A 14153-nucleotide genomic window follows, 5' to 3' on the forward strand; every position below is an offset into this window, starting at 1 on the left:
GACACTTTAGGCACAATGTGCACTGTGGGGTGTACTCACTTATGTTGCCAGCTGTTTAGATATTGATGGCTGTGTTTTGAGTAATTTTCAGAGGAAGGTAAATCTATACTACTATACAAGCTGTACACTGACTACTTTAAGTTATATCAAAGTGTCATTTCTATAGTGTTGTCCCATGAAAAGATATAATGAAGTATTTGCAAAAATGGGAGGGGTGTACTCACTTATGTGAGATACTGTAATAGATGTGTCATATGTGACGTACTGTATGTCATGTTACAATTGTGACAGAAGAACTTATTTGATGCCAGACCATGATGTTTTTGCTTTACCTCACCAGTTTCGTTGCCTAAACCCAACCAGTTTACAGTGCAATGTTTCATTCATGTGGATGCCAACGAACTTGCACCGCCCACCTAAACACCATTGCAGACCAGGTACAGCCCCTCACTGGCCACTGCCATACTGCAAAGCCTGCTCAAAAATGGCCTGAGGAATGTGACAAAGAGTTCAAGGCGTTGACCAAGCCTCCAAATTCCCCAGATCCCAATCTGATCGAGCGTTAGTGAGACGTGCCAATATCCCAGTGGTCCTGTGTGGACAAAGGACCTCAGGGGGTGTCCTGCGGTGTCTGGCACAAGGGCATTGGTAGCAGATCCTTTGAGTCCAGTGGGTTGTGAGGTGGGGTACCAGTGCATCCCACAGATGTTCGATCAGATTAGGATTAGGGGAATTTGGAGGCTAGGTCAACACTTAAAGCTCATTCTAACATTCTTCGAGCTATTCCACCATCTTTTGCCGTGTGGCATGGTGCATTGTCCTGCTGGGTGGGCCACTGCCATTGGGGAGTGCTGTTGCCATGGGGGGAGGTTGGACTTGGTCTGCATGAGTGTTGTTATGACCCAAGGCTTCACAGCAGAACATTGCATTGTGCCAAAAAATCATTAGTCACTCAGAACCCAGATGAACAGAAAACTTCAAAAACAGAAATGGTTGTAAATCATCTTTACTGAACAAGCAATTTTCATTACCAGCGTGATACTTCACGCCTTCTCCTAATTCTAAGTATGTTTCCTGAGCTGTTAAAGAGGATGCAGGGTCTCCAAACACAACATTAAAGTATTAGATACAGGTGTTGTTTGTCGACTGTTGTTAAAATATTGGATACATGATCAATATCATAAGGGAGCAGCCAGCAGCCAAACTGAGCAGCGCATGTGTATTTTATTAATTGTGCCAAGTGAGCAGCCTGTAAACATGCATGTGTGATTAAAACATGACATTCAAGTGACTTAGACGTGAGTCCCCTGCAATCTTGTTCCATTGACTATCAGTTAAATACTTACTCCCCTTGATTTCAACCTGCTAGATCAATAGTTAGTCTCTGGGGAGCGTGTTGTCCCAGAGGAGCAGACACGGGGACTGGTGGTATGTCTGTTTCCCACTGAACTATGGAGTAAAGCCCTGCTGTCAATCTACATGCATCATGTAGCTCTCTCACATCTAGTCTTAGCTCAGTGTAAGATTGGAAAAAGCGCACTGAACATTTTTACTCGTATCAGGATTATTTGCTTAGCAACATCAGACTGGATATCAGGCTCAATTTATCTCTATATCCCATGGCAATATCACACATGGTAATTTTTTTTCTTGCTGCGATGAGAAACCAAATTGTAATTGAAAGTGAGAATAAATGTTTTAACAGGTGAATCCCCCAGCGAGATGTGTCTGATAATATTTTCTGCTTTGACTTTCGGGACAGGGATGAAACCTGCTCTCTATAGATCCACATTCAGATGGCACATTAATCTATCCCTCAGCAGTGTAGTGCCTCTCTCCCCCGTGTGCCTCCACACCGATGGCTTCTGAAATGGGAATTGTGCAGGAGGGGGGCAGCAGGTGTATTACTTCGAAGCCGGGGCCCTCGAGCTAAGAGGAGAGAGGGCTCATGCGTTAGATTACTAATGCCCTCAGCCTGTCAAAAAAAAAAGAAAGAAAAAAAGAAAACGCACCTGCTTGCAGCTTGACGTTAATTTGTTTGGACATGGTTTATAATTTAATTCCATTGCAGAATTAACTTCCAATACACGGAGCTATTTGCTGGGGAGATGGCGATCGGTTAGGTATCCCTCTGTGCTGCTGTGGCCATCCCAGCTGAATGGTAAAACTTTGATGCACGCCTATAAACTACCCAATGCCTATGGATTTTGTGCATTGCGGAAACCATAATAAAAATCCAATCTAGACTTTGAGAAGAATCCATCACAATAGAATTTAGTTGAATTCCCTCCACCTTCATGGTTTATGCTTTACTGCCTGTGCTGCTAATGGTATGAAGACTGCAAACTGCTTCATGGTAAGACTTGGTTGTAACTTACTTTAGCGAAGAAAAAAAACCATTTTCACAGTAGATATTTTGACTTGTCAGGTGTAACATTAATGTTGGTTCACTTCCATTTCATTGGCCCAGTAGGCCATGCCAGTGAGCCAGCATGGACAATACTGGGGCTACTGGGGCCCTGGCACAGCTAAATGGAGTGCAGCCATTATTAATGATATTTCCTACACCTGTGTTTGTTGAGACAAAATATCCACCAGGAAAAAGGTCTGTGGAGCACAATCAAAACATGTTTGGCAGTAGTCATTAAGGCAAACACACTCTTGTATGCAACAGATATTATTTTTTACCTTAACATCCAAGGTATATCTTTTTCAACAAGTTTATCAGAATTTCTATATGTGTTTGTGTATTTGTACCTGTAGTCAGTTTAATTAGTTGTTCGATCTAATACAAGTGTTTCTTAGGTTTTGACCCCTTGAGACTTTTTCCCTTTCCAATGCGCCTTGAGAGCAGGTGAAGTACTGTGACTAGTCTTTTACTGAATACATTCTTGTGGAGTGCCTTACATAATTCCAGGGATGGGGAACACAAACAGTACACCCAGTATTTAAAAACCAACAGTATTAAAGAAGTATTTCGCTGCTGGAAAGATGGTCTTTTCATAAAACTGGGCTGACAGTAGAAAGACACAAATACTTTTGAAATTGGTGCTACATAACCATAGAAAACAGAAAAAAGGGCTGTTGCATTCACTTTTGCTCAAGAGGTGGAAAACCTAAGACTACCAGAATGCACTGCACCGCACTGGACCGATAAACAACCCCGCTGGGGGGGGTGATGTAATATGAACCTGTCTGTTTTTCTGTTTTGGCACAGGAAACAATATGGCAGCTGGTAACAAACATTTTAGGTGAGAAATAGGAAATGCAGTAACAGAATCTTGGTTTATATTTGGTCAGTAATACTTAGTTTTACTGTTTGATCTCAGTTTTTTCAGCTTCCATTTTTACAATACAGGAAACAATATGGCGCCCACTTCCTGTCAACAAATTCTCATGCTACAGCCAAACAGTGCACCAAAATATTTTTCAAAAAAACATTGTGGGTGAGATTGACAAAACAGTTTCATAATCCTGGTTTATATTTGATCAGCACTGCCTAATTTTACAGTTTGATCTGAGTTTGAGTGAGAGAGAGGGGTGGGTCTCTTTCGGGTGTCTCTCTTGATCCACTTCTATACTCCTGTGTCCATGGGTACCGGCATACGAAAATGCAGAAGTACAATCTGTAGTTCAAGCAACAGTCCTAGAGCCAGTAAAAATCCATTAAAAGATGCATCTTGTATCATTCAATCAATAGTTCTGGGTGCTGGTAAGATGGAGAAGTTTACCATAGTTCATTTACACATCCTACCTACATTGTTAGGACACAAAGCTGGTTGAAAATCAGCAAAGTATCACCTTTAACAGTTTTAAGTGCACCATGTTCATTTTATAAGCTTACTTTTTATTTAACATTCACATATTTCTGCTCCTTTCAAGCTCCTAGGGATAGCAATTACAGTCAGTCAATTGGTCCCTATTCATACCTCAACAACTATTGGATGGGTATTAAAGTTTGTACAGACATTAAAGGTGCCCAGAGGATGAATCCTAATGGCTTTGGTGATCCCCTGACTTTTCCTTTTGGGACACCAAGAGGTTGACATTTTTGGTTTTGAGTTATATGTGTTGATAGCGTTTGGATTGATTGTTATAAAAAATTGAAACAGACACTCATGTCCCCCTCAGGATGGATTTTATTAAATTTTGTGATCCCTGAACCCTTCATTTATCACCATCAACAGGACAAAATTACAATTTATCCAGTACTTTGGTTTATGACCAAATACCTGCAAAATGAATGACATTCCCATCAGCCTCAGCCGTACTGACACGCTGTGTAACATTGGGAACATGGAAAATATTATACCAGCAAAACAGCAACATGTTAGCATTTTCATTATGAGCATATTAACATGTTGACTTATGTATTTAGTTCAAAGCACTGCTGTCTAAGTATAGCCTTGCGTGCTTGCATTGCTGTAGACTCTTAGTCTGCGTGGTTTACATCAACCCTCTGTGATTTTAAGGAGCTTATTTTTTACATGATCTGAAATGTGTGTTTGCAAACTATGAGGGAGCCACTCTCCTGCTTAGCCTGTTTGTCAGATGTATGTTAATACACAGATCTTTTAGTTTGTATTGCGGGATGTCTGTTAACTGTGGCATGCATTTTGTAAAGCCACAGTAGTTACTGAACAAACAGGGCAGCTTTCACTGTAAGGTTCCAGACACACAGAGGCAGGAGGAAGTGGAAATAACACATAAACACAATGCTGTCAGCTCTGCGATCAATTTGTGACAACTACCTCTGTTCCTCTGTAAACACAGCACGGGGATTGGAGGCAGGGTCTTTTATTTGGAGTAGAGGTTGAGGGGAGAAAAGCATTTTTTTGTCATGCTATGTAAGATGCTGGCTCGCTGGAGGCTGTCATGAGGTGAGATGACAGCATCACAGTCATAAGTGGGCCAAGCAATTAGGATTGCAGGAAGGAGCGAGGGAGTCTGAAATCAGCTCAGAGGCCTTTTATTGTGACAGAAGATCATGTGAGCCTAAAGACTAGAAGAGAGCATGACTTTCTCTTCTCCATCCAACCCAGTCAGATAGCAGAGGAGACCACCCCGGGACAGGATTCATAACAAAACTACACACTGCTCAAAAAAGAGGGGATGGTAGATGAAAACCTCTGACACATACTGTATTTCATGTCTTTATCCCACTGAGCAGCAAGCCAGCAGGCATTCATAGAGCTCTCCTTTTATCTGAGCTGTGTCCTTTCTACAGCTCAGGGATGTAGTGGCGGGCAGTGAGAGAAATTTTATGTAGTTATGACTTTCTCTGCGATATCTGTGACATAGAAAGAATGAGTAAACCAAGAGTCTTGAACAAAGGTGGCATGCAGTTATGTTCCAACAAAAGATGTGATAATGGTTGGCTGAGAGTGATAGTTTAAATTTAATGTTAAAGCAGACAAGGATCCAGTCAGACCTTCACAATGCCATTGCCAAAAAAAATATTGGCATTTTACTGGTCCATCTGCGTCCCAACCCTCACCTATGGTCATGAACTCTGGGTAGTGACCGAAAGAATCAGATCGCGGATACAAGCGGTAGAAATGAGTTTCCTTCGTGGGGTGGCTGGGCTCAGCCTTAGAGATAGGGTAAGAAGCTCGGACATCCGGAGGGAGCTCAGAGTAGAGCTGCTGCTCCTTCACGTCAATAGGGGTCAGTAGAGGTGGCTCGGGCATCTGATCAGGATGCCTCCTGGGCGCCTCCCGCTATAGGTGTTCCAGGCACGTCCCACTGGTAGGAGGCCCCGGGGCAGACCCAGAACACGCTGGAGGGATTACATGTCTACAGACCATGGGTATGTAAACTTTGTGCGTTATTATGTAGATGCAGATATGTTGATATTTCATGCTTCTATATGTTTCAACAATGCTGTGGTTAACATTGGGCTAAAAATAATTGAATTTCCCCTTGGGGATGAATAAAGTTATTCTTATTCTTATGTGTATGAACGAAACTCACTTCAATCAGGAACACTTTAGTCAAAGAAAACTTTATTTCCATTTGCAGTAATATATTTGGCAGTGTGGCGCTGTTCTGGGGCCCCTTTCCTCGGGCCGACGCGGAGAGTCTCTTCCACGCACCTTTGTGGAAAGCCTAAGGCAGAGAAAGCACACCTCTGCCCTTCCAAGCACCTGGGTGGAAAGCCTCAAGGCAGAAAGAGCACACCTCCCTGCCCTTCCATGCGCCTACATGGAAAGCCTAAGGCAGGGAGAGCAACAATAAAGACCCCCTGAGGAACAGAACAGAGCCAGCATCAATGACAAACGGAGATGACAATGATAAGTTAGACACAACATGAAAAGGAGGAGCTGAGGTGGAGGCGGGTTGCAGAGCGACTTGCAGGAGATGCAGCAACAGTAGGCAGGCCAGAGCAGTTAAAATAGGACGCCCTGAATGAGCCGTCTCCTCTAGGTATCACGCCATCCACCAGACTCTCCTCCTCGTGATGGCTCATATACATGTAATCAGAGCAACATCACTTTAGAAATGTTGATATGAAATGTACACATGTAGCTGTTTATAAGGTTTGCAGAAATATACAATGACGACCAGGCTGTCCTTCAACTGCAGCAGAATATTGCTAAAATTATTGTTTCCTTACACAATATTTGTTTGCAAATGTTGATGTCAATATCATCTGCCATTGTCTTGATAGTTATTCAAGTCAGGGCTGCAGTAAGCGTCAAGCAAAGCAGGCTGAAGAGTCTTTTCCCGAAGGATCTCAGTGCACTTAGAGGCCATTGGGGAGATGAAGTGCAGTCCTTCCAGTATATTATACACCTGCATCAAGGTCTCGTCCTGGTTAGCCATGCATAAAACGTCTCCACTAAACCACTTCAACTGGCCTAAGTGTTAAATAGTATACCCTACCTTATTAAGTACACATACAGGTTAGTAACAATACAAATTATGTACATATACTGTACATCTAAATTTATTAGCAATAAACACTGTTATAACTGGGGTATTGGCCACCAGAGTAGTGTGCTATCAGCCCCGTTGCTGGAAGAAAATGTTGGCATTGTACGCCTCTGCATTATTATATTTGCATGTTGCCTGTTACGGGGAGCTGTGGCTCAGAGGTAGAGCGGGTTGTCCACTAAGATCAGTGGTTTGATCCCCAGCTCCTCCAGTCTGCATTTTAAAGCATCCTTGGGCAAGACACTGAACCCCAAATTGCTCCCGATGGCTGTTCCATCAGAATGTGAGTGCATGTGAAAGCTTACTGAGTAGCAGGTAGCACCATGTATGTTAGCCTCCGCCACCAGTATGTCATTGTGTGTGTGAATATGACTCGTGTAAAAAGCACTTTGAGTGGTTGGAAGATTACAAGATAATACAAGATGCTGTGGTTTCAGAAGCTGGAGGTGGAGACCATTGTTCAAGAAACAACAAAACAGGTTGTGAGTTTGTATGTCATTGCTGTTGTCCAACAACTTTTTAGGCATGAAAAGCAGTTGTTCTTTGCTGAGACATCGCTGGGTGTTTTAGCCAAAACATGATCTCTTCCTAACCATAACCAAGTGATTTTGTGCATAGACCTAACAACACATTAACCATAGCGTTGTTGAAATGTAAAGTTTTAATGTATCTGTGCCATTATAGCATGCAAATGTAACATACCCATGGTTTTTAGAAACGTACAACATTCATACTGGCGATAGGGCTGACACTATTTGCCGCCAATAAAGCATGGCATTGCATGTAAACACACTTGGTAAACACTCTTAATTCTCCTGCATGAAGTCTCATAGCAGAGGGTCTGCAGTCTTGCATCATCTTGCTAATGAGCAGAGCCAGTCCTTAGCAGAGGAACATTACTCAGATCACAAGTAATTCCATGAGAAAACTCCATCCTTGGCTTCACTTGTCATGCAACAAGCATTGCATTTTCAAAAGTGTCCTTCTCTTCCTATAAACCCATGTATCCTCAAGAACATATTAATACATGTTTAACTGCTAGTCAGTCCTGACACCCTCCAGTCATAGATGCTGTTTATGATTGTCCTGAGACCACACTGACTAACCTGCAGAATATTAATGGCAGCCAAAATAAGCTTTGCTTTGACATAGTACATGGAATCACTATGGCAGTTTGCCTTGACATAATGTACACATGTTTTTAACACTTTCTACATAAGAAATATATTCCCAGCATTGTTAAATATGCACATTTTGGTTTTGACTTTATCCCCGTTTGACTTCAATATGGGCTTGACACTTGGGCTCTCACATTCTGCATTGTAGAACTGCTTGTATTGCGATGATGAGACATAATCACAGGTACATGATTGTGATAGTATCATGCTGTGAAATATCAGGTCATTTTTCTGTCTTCTGTGATATGCAGAGTTTTCCTAACTACAAATAGAAGCAACTTTGCGTCTTGCTAATTTGTCTGAAACGTCACACCTTTGACATGTCCTAACAAGGAGAGAGACCACCCTCTATTGTGAGCTGAAGCTGTGAACAAAAGTGAGTTCTACTGTATCTAATTGGTACTTTTCAACTGACTGCACCGGCTTCGGCTCCTTATTCCTTAGAGCGGTTACATTTCACGTATTTAGAGACAGTTTTTCCAAAGTCTGTGCCTTGTCAGACTCTTCCCTTTCCCCTTTCTCTGCCCTTCGCCCAGCAGGTATCACAGCTCTTGCAACTGTACATGCAATTTGTGCGGACTTTTAAAGGACTTAGACTCTGTCTGACTGACCCGTGTTGTACGATTAATCACTTGCATGTTCTAAAAGCAGATAACGAAATGCTGCCATTCAGACTTGTGCACAGTATAAGGATGAGGTACATCTGTGCAGTCCTCTCATTATTTAGTGTGTGTGTTTGTGTGGATTTTTGCATTGGAATAGCAGCATGATATTTCTGGCTGGTTAAGCTGAACATGTGGCAGTCCTCCTGGAAAGCTGACCTGTGTCGGTCTGTCTACAAGTTAATGTTCAAGTCAACCGATGCCCATCTGCAACTGCTTCTGTTTTCTCCCCATCTGTTCTCTGTACTGACACACACACACACACACTTACACACACTCATTTCATCAGAAGTATTGCTGCACGGTAGCTGAACTGAAAAGCATAAAATTCTTCATTCATCATTTCAGCAAGTACCTGTGAAATTTAGACCTTAGTGTGCTGATGGCAGTCACGGTTGATGGTGCATCATCTTCAAAGAACATAAAAAAAGAGATGCTGTGATCAGATTTCTGCTAAAAGTCCTGTTAGAATCAGTGAAAAGTTTAATCTCACATTCTCCCACCTACCAGCTGCCCCACCAGCAGCTCAACACAATGTGAGAGACAGTGGTTTGCATGAGTTACCTCGCTAACTAGCGCAGCTTTCCTCTGTCTCATGAACATATATTATAAAGACAATAATGTATTTAATCTACCATCTGTTAATATTTATACACGATAAATACCTGGATGCTACATATTTCCTCTGCTGCAGCAGCAGTACCTGTGTGTCTGTGTGAACAAAAGATGAATAAAAGATCATCACATATTATTCTCTTATTCAAGATTGATGCTTGACCTCACTGTGTGTCATTGCGCTCTTGGTTTTATATGATTAACAAGTTGCAGATGTAGGCGCTTATCCTGCATATCAAGCATGGTTTCAGCAGCTGACTCCTCAGTTTTCCTCTCTATCCAGGCACACAGAGTGAATGTAAATGGATTTGAACTTTAGCTGCCTCTCAACATCACATTCTGACATATTGCAGGACCTGCGATGGCATGTCACTGACAAAATAAATGGCAGTTCGTGGATCCGAGACAACAATGACAGTCTGATAAGAGATATGATTCTAACCTATAATCTGGATGATATTTCATCCATCTTTTCTCTTGCACATTTTATTACTTTAAGACCTTTACTTTAAAGCCACACTCATCAGTATTTATATATTTGCAACAGAGAGAGTTCAGGGTTTTTCAACACCGGCATCCACCTGACCCACAAAAACATGTTAATCAACCACCTAAACACCACCTGCAAACTGCCAACATAGTACACACAATTGTCAGGTCTGAAGACTGAGTCAAGGACAGAGACAAAGACTGAGCACAGCAGTGCTGTTGATAAAGCTCCTTGTGAGTGTGTTTGAGAGGAAGAGACAGTGGGAGAGGAAGAGATGGTGGAAGGTGGACTATTGCACTTGCCTGATATTGTCAGCTCATAACACTGTGTTTCCATTTTAAGCCTAATATTGCATCCACTTTAACCAATGACTGTGGGGAGGAAGATTTTTTCCCTAACCAATCACCAGAGACCAGTGTACAGTGGTATGCAAAAGTTTGGGCACCCCTTGTCAAAGTTTTGTTTACTGTGAATAGTTAAGTGAGAAGAAGATTAAGTGATTTCCAGAAGGCATGAAACAATTCTTCAATATTTTAAGCAAGATTACTTTTAAATATCAATCTTTTACAGTTTCAAAATAACAAAAAGGATAAGGTCCTAAAGTAAAAGTTTGGACACCCTGCATGGTCAGTACTTAGTAGCGTCCTCTTTTGCAAGTATCACAGCTTCTAAACGCATTTTGTAATCAGCTGAAGTGTTTAAATTCTTGTTAGGGGGATTTTCATCCATTCTTCTTTGCAAAAGGCTTCTAGTTCTGTAAGACTCTCGGGCTGCCTTACATGCACTGCTCTTTCGAGGTCTATCCACAGATTTTTAATGATGTTTAGGTCACGGGACTGTGAGGGCCATTACAAAACCTTCAGCTTGCCTCTTGAGGTAGTCCATTGTGGATTTCAATGTGTATTTAGAATCGAATCATTGTCCTGTTGTAGAAGCCATCCTCTTTTCATCTTCAGCTTTTTAAGATGATGTGATGTTTGCTTCAAGGCTTTACTAGAATTAAATTTAGCCCATTCTTCCCTCTACCTGTGAAATGTTCCCTGTGCCACTGGCTGCAACACAAGCCCAAGGCACGATCAAGCCATTCACCTTCATGTTTAACAGTTGGACAGGTGTTCTTTTTCTGAAATTCTGCATCATTCTTCTCTAAACATACCTTTGTATGTCCAGAAAGTTTTGACTTCATCAGACCACAGGACTTGTTTGCAAAAAGCATCAGGCTTGCTTAGATGTTCCTTTGCAAACTTCTGGTGCCGAATTTTGTGGTGAGGACACAGGAAAGGTTTTCTTCTGATGACACCTCCATGTGGGTCATATTTGTACAGGTGTCACTGCACAGTAGAACAGTGCACCACCACTCCAGAGTCCGATTAATCTTTCTTTGCTCTCAAACTGGGGTTTTAAATTGCCTTCCTAGCAGCTCTTCTTATAAGCAGCTCTTTCAGAAAGTTTTCTTGGTCATTCAGACCTCACCTTGACCTCCACAGTTCCTGTTAACTGACATTTTTTAATTACATTACAAACTGAGGAAACAGCTACATGAAAACTCTTTGCTATCTTCTTATAACCTTCTGCTGCTTTGTGGGCATCAGTTATTTTAGTTTTCGGAGTGCTAGGCAGCTGTTTAGGGGAGCCCGTGGCTGCTGATTGTTGTTATTTCAGGAGTCAGAATATTATAAAGCTTTAAAATTTGCATCACCTGGCCTTTCCTAACAATGACTGTGAACAACCAGAGCCCTAACAAGCTATTAATGGTCTGTGACCCTGGCAAAGAGAGCTCAAATGTCATGGGGTTCCCAAACTTTTGCGTTGTGCTCCTTTACTTTTTTCACTCTAAAAATACACCAATCTTGCTTGAAATGTTAAAAACCATGTTTCATCTTTAACTTAAGGCCTTTTGCAGATCAGTTCATCTTCTACTTACTTAACTTTTCACAGTACACGAAATTTTGACCTTGGGTGCCGAAACTTTTGAATGCCACTGTATCCACCTCAGTCTAACATCATTTTAAGTCCACACTGATGTGTAGTCATGCCAACGTACCTATTTTGTGGGGGTTTTAAGAGCGGAGCGAAGCAAATTTAAACAAACTACGATGTCAGGTGAAACTGGGAAGACATGTTGAGCCTCAATAGTAGCGTCTGTCTTGTCTGTAGCAGTCGCCATTGTTGTTATTATTCATCATTGGTTCCACCACCATTCGACAACAGCTTACACCGTTAGTCCCACCCATGGTGCTGATTAGCTGATCAAGTCCCCTCATGGTGCTCACTGGTAGTTTTTTGAAATGTAAACTGAGGGACTACTGTTTAATGTCACAATACCGCACAAATCAGTCAACTCAGTGGAGTGGGTGGATTCAAAGGTCTGGGTCCATGCAACTATTGCAGGCAATATTTCTGCAAGTTATTCATAACTCACTCAGAATGCTGCACTTTTTTGGCTCGCTTGCCGCAACCTGCAATATTTTTGAGAAAGCTTACCGAAACCTGCCTGACCTGCAGATTGTGGGTCAACCTGTGCATTACTACACCCTACTCTGCACTCCCCCTCAGTTCTGGGGACCATTTTAACCTCTGTTAGTTGGTTGTTTTTGTTTTCTAGCCCGCAGCTCTCATCAACCATGTTTCCAGGTGCAGCAGGCAGTACTATTTGGATGTGAAAATCTGTGGTTAACCCACTATATGCTACCTGCCAAACCCAAATGGACGGACACAGGTAGTAATTAGCTGGTGAACATAGTGGAGCATTTAGCAGCTAAAAAGCCAGATATTTTTCTCAGGAGTTCGTAGAGACCAAAACAAGATCTTGAAGGAGGCTGAATATTGGACTTTCTTCATCAGGTGGCCACAAACATGAGACAATTCATATAATTCTGTGTAGCTCTATAATGACTTTATTTGTTGATAATGCTGTTACAGGTTGTGTTTTGCAGTGCAGGGATGGCTGGGTGGATTAGATTATATGTCAGCACAGTTTCTTGACTATGAAGTCAAGTTACCACTGTTTGAATTTTAGACATGAGCCTATCCATTTGCCCTCAACATGCAACAAAACAGCAACATCTTTGTTGTTAAAGTTTCTTTAATGTTACTTTAGTAAATGCAATTAAAGAATCATTTTCACCAGTTTATCACAGATGTCTTACTCATGCTCTGTGACCAGTATTTGTTGAATGCTCAAAAAGAGAGAACAAAAATAAAGAATCAATTCAGTATTCACACAACCATAGCATTTCAGCAGCAGGTTTATTATAATGCTTTATGGAGATTTATGGAGCTGAAAGGCATATTGGGTTGCCTGATTCACACTGTAATGAAAGTAAAACACTCAATGACTTAGCAGAAAAAAAGACATTTGCTCTTTATGGCGTTTTTATTATAAACTTAGTTGATTTTGTCTCAGTAGACTCATATTGGCACTGTTTACACCTGTGCTGCTACTAGTGAGATGCTTTCAGCAGTATGCAGTTGTCCGATTCAATATTGACAGCCATTTGTCATGTTAACCTCCACACAAGGACCTTGAAACTAATTACCCTAAAATATAATGAAGCGTAATTGTTATTAAACAACTGAACAGGCAGCACTTCTTATCTCTTCGATGCATTTAAATTAATTTAGACATGAAACACCAACCCAGTTGGCACTCCTGCTGAACAGACACCATATGCAGTGTGCAGATGATGAGGCTCTAAAGGTCCATGTGTGGGATTATGAGTTTGTGAGTAGAATTAGGACCAATTGGCACTCTCCATTCCCTCTGGACATGACCTCTCTCCCTTGCTGGCCACACCAGACAGGCCTGTTAAGATGCAGGGAGAGAAGGGGAGCAGCCTGAATGTCTGCTGAATCCATTTCAAAAAGCCAGCCTCGGCAATGATTGACAGGGGGAGAGGTTACATCCGTATTTACCCTTATAGAAATACATGAGATTGTGAGGGGGAAAAAGAAAATACTGGAGTGCAAAATGGCCTTGCATTGAATAGCCAAACAGGGAGAAAAAAGAAATAGGAAGCATAATGCATGAATTGATGGACTGATTCAAGAGGAAGATGGAATACATAAATGCATCAATATAGAGATTCAATTTTGAAGCCAAATAGAATCTTTTGTCCGAGCAAGATTTTCCTTTGATAGAGGGAAAGAAAGACACTTCCTCTTTAACCATGAAAGATTACAAACAGATATGGATTAAGTCGGGAGATTTTAGAGTGGCATTAATGTGTTGTCTACACTGAACTTGCGAAGTGCATTTTCTAAATGATCAAA

Source organism: Epinephelus moara, chromosome 2 (genome assembly GCF_006386435.1).
Source record: "Epinephelus moara isolate mb chromosome 2, YSFRI_EMoa_1.0, whole genome shotgun sequence".
NCBI classification, from domain to species: Eukaryota; Metazoa; Chordata; class Actinopteri; order Perciformes; family Serranidae; genus Epinephelus; species Epinephelus moara.